This window comes from Lolium rigidum, chromosome 5 (genome assembly GCF_022539505.1).
Source record: "Lolium rigidum isolate FL_2022 chromosome 5, APGP_CSIRO_Lrig_0.1, whole genome shotgun sequence".
In the NCBI taxonomy this organism is placed as follows: Eukaryota; Viridiplantae; Streptophyta; class Magnoliopsida; order Poales; family Poaceae; genus Lolium; species Lolium rigidum.
Window position 1 is genome coordinate 101,584,176 of NC_061512.1, and position 6,095 is coordinate 101,590,270.

A 6,095-nucleotide genomic window follows, 5' to 3' on the forward strand; every position below is an offset into this window, starting at 1 on the left:
ATATAGAAAGTTCTAAGCTTGGGGAAGCTGGTTTTCATGAGCATCATATTTTAGTCCCCCAAGCATTGAGGAGGAAATTTACTTTGATGATTCTTTACCTCCTATTTATGATGATTATAATGATAGTGGTCTTTTGGTGCCACCTACTATGGAGAGTAAATTTTGTTGTGATTATACTATGCCTCCAACACTTGATGAGAATAATAATGATAGCTACTTTGTTGAATTTGCTCCCACTATTACTAATAAAATTGATTATGCTTATGTTGGGAGTAGTAATAATTTTATGCATGAGACTCATGATAAGAATGTTTCATTTGATAGTTATGATTGTTGAGTTTGCTCATGTTACTACTGAAAGTTATTATGAGAGAGGAAAATATGGTTGTGGAAATTTTCATGTTACTAAAACACCTCTCTATGTGCTGAAATTTTTGAAGCTATACTTGTTCTATCTTCCTATGCTTGTTACTTTGCTCTTCATGAACTTGTTTATTTACAAGATTCCTATGCATAGGAAGCATGTTAGACTTAAATATGTTTTGAATTTGCCTCTTGATGCTCTCTTTTGCTTCACATACTATCTTTTGCGAGTGCATCATTAAAACTGCTGAGCCCATCTTAATGGCTATAAAGAAAGAACTTCTTGGGAGATAACCCATGTGTTATTTTGCTACAGTACTTTGTTTTATATTTGTGTCTTGGAAGTTGTTTACTACTGTAGCAACCTCTCCTTATCTTAGTTTTGTGTTTTGTTGTGCCAAGTAAAGTCTTTGATAGAAAAGTCAAGTACTAGATTTGGATTACTAGCGCGAGAAACTGATTTTCTTCTTTGTCACGAATCTGGGTCTAATTCTCTGTAGGTAACTCAGAAAATTATGCCAATTTACGTGAGTGATCCTCAGATATGTACGCAACTTTCATTCAGTTTGAGCATTTTCGTTTGAGCAAGTCTCGGTGGCCTTAATAAAATTCGTCTTTACGGATCTGTTCTGTTTCGACAGATTCTGCCTTTTATTTCGCATTGCCTCTTTTGCTATGTGGGATGGATTTCTTTGATCCATTAACTGTCCAGTAGCTTTGGGCAATGTCCAGAAGTGTTAAGAATGATTGTGTCACCTCTGAACATGTGAGTTTTTGATTGTCCACTAACCCTCTAATGAGTTTGTTTCGAGTTTGGTGTGAAGGAAGTTTTCAAGGGTCAAGAGAGGAGGATGATATACTATGATCAAGGAGAGTGAAAGCTCTAAGCTTGGGGATGCCCCGGTGGTTCACCCCTGCATATATCAAGAAGACTCAAGCGTCTAAGCTTGGGGATGCCCAAGGCATCCCCTTTTTCATCGACAACATTATCGAGTTCCTCCCTGAAACTATATTTTTATTCCAGTCACATCTTATGTGTGCTTTGCTTGGAGCGTCCGTATGTTTCTTATTTTTGTTTGTGTTTGAATAAATTGGATTACATCATGCTTGTGTGGGAGAGAGACACGCTCCGCTGGTTGCATATGAACACATGTGTTCTTAGCTCATAATATTCATGACGAAGGTTGAAACTTGCTTCGTTAATTATTATATGGTTGGAATTGGAAAATGCTACATGTAGTAATTGGTATGATGTCTTGAATAACTTGATACTTGGCAATTGTTGTGATCTTGTTTAAGCTCTTGCATCATATACTTTGCACCTATTAGTGAAGAAATACATAGAGCTTGTTAAAATTTGGTTTGCATGAGTGGTTTCTCTAGAGTCTAGATATTTTCTAGTAAGATGTTTGAACAACAAGGAAGACGATGTATAGTTTTATAATGCTTGTAATATGTCTTTTATGTGAGTTTTGCTTTGTACTAGTTCATGCTTGTGTTTGCTTCAAACAACCTTGCTAGCCTAAACCTTGTATCGAGAGGGAATACTTCTCATGCATCCAAATCCTTGAGCCAAACAACACTATGCCATTTGTGTCCACCATACCTACCTACTACATGGTATTTCTCCGCCATTCCAAAGTAAATTGCTTGAGTGCTACCTTTAAAATTCCATCATTCACCCTTACAATATATAGCTCATGGGACAAATAGCTTAAAAACTATTGTGGTATTGAATATGTACTTATGCACTTTATCTCTTATTAAGTTGCTTGTTGTGCGATAACCATGTTTCTGGGGACGCCATCAACTATTCTTTGTTGAATATCATGTGAGTTGCTATGCATGTTCGTCTTGTACGAAGTAAGAGCGATCTACCACCTTATGGTTAAGCATGCATATTGTTAGAGAAGAACATTGGGCCGCTAACTAAAGCCATGATCCATGGTGGAAGTTTCAGTTTTGGACATATATCCTCAATCTCAAATGAGAAAATTATTAATTATTGTTACATGCTTATGCATAAAAGAGGAGTCCATTATCTGTTGTCTATGTTGTCCCGGTATGGATGTCTAAGTTGAGAATAATCAACAGCGAGAAATCCAATGCGAGCTTTCTCCTTAGACCTTTGTACAGGCGGCATAGAGGTACCCTTTGTGACACTTGGTTAAAACATGTGCATTGCGATGATCCGGTAGTCCAAGCTAATTAGGACAAGGTGCGGGCACTATTAGTATACTATGCATGAGGCTTGCAACTTGTAAGATATAATTTACATGATGCATATGCTTTATTACTACCGTTGACAAAATTGTTTCATGTTTTCAAAATCAAAGCTCTAGCACAAATATAGCAATCGATGCTTTTCCTCTATGGAGGGCCTTTCTTTTACTTTTATTGTTGAGTCAGTTCACCTATCTCTCTCCACCTCAAGAAGCAAACACTTGTGTGAACTGTGCATTGATTCTTACATACTTGCATATTGCACTTGTTATATTGCTTTGCATTGACAACTATCCATGAGATATACATGTTATAAGTTGAAAGCAACCGCTGAAACTTAATCTTCCTTTGTGTTGCTTCAATGCCTTTACTTTGAATTATTGCTTTATGAGTTAACTCTTATGCAAGACTTATTGATGCTTGTCTTGAAGTACTATTCATGAAAAGTCTTTGCTTTATGATTCACTTGTTTACTCATGTCATATACCATTGTTTTGGATTGCTGCATTCACTACATATGCTTTACAAATAGTATGATCAAGGTTATGATGGCATGTCACTCCAGAAATTATCTCGTGTTATCGTTTTACCTGCTCGGGACGAGCGGAACTAAGCTTGGGGATGCCGATACGTCTCCGACGTATCGATAATTTCTTATGTTCCATGCCACATTATTGATGTTATCTACATGTTTTATGCACACTTTATGTCATATTCGTGCATTTTCCGGAACTAACCTATTAACAAGATGCCGAAGTGCCGGTTCTCGTTTTCTGCTTGTTTTTGGTTTCGGAAATCCTAGTAACGAAATATTCTCGGAATTGGACGAAATCAACGCCCAGGTTCCTATTTTGCCCGGAAGCATCCAGAACACCCGAGAGTCGCCAGAGTGGACCCACAGGGGGCCCAGACCATAGGCCGGCGCGGCCCAGGCCCTGGCCGCGCCGCCCTATAGTGTCGGCGCCCCTTCGACCTTCCGAGGCTGCCCTTCCGCCTATTTAAAGCCTCCGTCGCGAAAACCCTGAGGCGTTCGACGAAAACCACAGAAACCTTCCAGAGCCGCCGCCATCGCGAAGCCAAGATCTGGGGGACAGGAGTCTCTGTTCCGGCACGCTGCCGGAGCGGGGAAGTGCCCCCGGAAGGCTTCTCCATCGACACCGCTGCCATCTCCATCGCCATCTTCATCACCGCTGCTTGCTCCCATGAGGAGGGAGTAGTTCTCCATCGAGGCTCGGGGCTGTACCGGTAGCTATGTGGTTCATCTCTCCCATGTACCTCAATACAATAATCTCATGAGCTGCTTTACATGATTGAGATTCATATGAGTTTGTATCACAATTTATCTATGTGCTACTCTAGCAAAGTTATTAAAGTAGTTTTATTCCTCCTGCACGTGTGTAAAGGTGACGGTGTGTGCACCGTGTTAGTACTTGGTTTATGCTATGATCATGATCTCTTGTAGATTGCGAAGTTAACTATTGCTATGATAATATTGATGTGATCTATTCCTCCTACATATGCATGAAGGTGATAGTGTGCATGCTATGTTAGTACTTGGTTTAATCTGTTGATCTATCTTACACTATAAGGTTACTTAAATATGAACAAATTGTGGAGCTTGTTAACTCCGGCATTGAGGGTTCGTGTAATCCTACGCAATGCGTTCATCATCCAACAAAAGTGTAGAGTATGCATTTATCTATTCTGTTATGTGATCAATGTTGAGAGTGTCCACTAGTGAAAGTCTAATCCCTAGGCCTTGTTCCTAAATATCGCTATCGCTGCTTGTTTACTTGTTTCTTGCGTTACCTCATCGCTGCAATACTACCACCATCAACTACACGCCAAGCAAGCTATTTTACGGCACCGTTGCTACTTGCTCATACTTATTCATACCACCTGTATTTCACTATCTCTTCGCCGAACTAGTACACCTATTAGGTGTGTTGGGGACACAAGAGACTTCTTGCTTTGTGGTTGCAGGGTTGCATGAGAGGGATATCTTTGACCTCTTCCTCCCTGAGTTCGATAAACCTTGGGTGATCCACTTAAGGGAAAACTTGATGCTGTTCTACAAACCTCTGCTCTTGGAGGCCCAACACTGTCTACAGGAAAGGAGGAGGAACGTAGACATCAGTACATCGTCACCGCCGTAGCAATTTGGGTTTGATCTTGATTGTTTGATAGGGAAACTCTCCCGGTATCGATTTCTACTTGTTGTTGATGCTATTGAGTGAAACCATTGAACCAAGGTTTATGTTCAGATTGTTATTCATCATCATATCACCTCTGATCATGTTCCATATGATGTCTCGTGAGTAGTTCGTTTAGTTCTTGAGGACATGGGTGAAGTCTAAATGTTAGTAGTGAACTATGGTTGAGTAATATTCAATGTTATGATATTTAAGTTGTGGTGTTATTCTTCTAGTGGTGTCATGTGAACGTCGACTACATGACACTTCACCTTTATGGGCCTAGGGGAATGCATCTTGTACTCGTTTGCCAATTGCGGGGTTGCCGGAGTGACGAAACCTAAACCCCCGTTGGTATATCGATGCGAGGAGGGATAGCAGGATCCAGAGTTTAAGGCTGTGGTTAGATTTATTCTTAATTACTTTCTTGTAGTTGCGGATGCTTGCAAGGGGTATAATCACAAGTATGTATTAGTCCTAGGAAGGGCGGTACATTAGCATAGGTTCACCCACATAACACTTATCATAACAATGAAGATTATTTAGCCGTATGTAGCGAAAGCACTAGACTAAAATCCCGTGTGTCCTCGAGAACGTTTGGTCATTATAAGTAAACAACCCGGCTTGTCCTTTGTGCTAAAAAGGATTGGGCCACTCGCTGCAATTGTTACTCTCGCACTTTACTTACTCGTACTTTATTCACTCGTTACATCAAAACCCCTCGAATACTTGTCTCGTGAGCATTTACGAGTGAATCCTTCATCGAAACTCGCTTGTCAACACCTTCTGCTCCTCGTTGGGATCGACATTCTTACTTATCGAAAATACTACGATACACCCCCTATACTTGTGGGTCATCATATGCCATGAAAGTGGACACGCAACCGTTTCCTGCCGTTAACATGGTGGAGCTCAATTACTCCGGAACGCGTCGGCTAGATTTCTCGTTCGACGTTAACATGGTAGGGCCTGTATACCACCCTGGTAGGAACAAAGAAGAGAGCAGTCGCTCTCGCGGCAAGGAAAAGGAAGAGGCCGGCCCACGTGACCGGCTCCGATGTGATGACAGACGGTATGTCACAGAAGAACAAGTGAGGAATGTGCGGTACCAACGACCACTCTCCGAGCATCTCCTTAACAAATATGAGAGTCAGTACGATCGACACCGGCAGTACGACGTAGACAACGAGAAATATCGTCGATCTGACGTAGACAATAGAAGATATCGTCGGCATGATAGAGACGACGAAGGATATGAACGCCGCACCAAGGAAAAGTCAAGAGCGCAGGAGGACATGAACAGACACTGGGATTGTC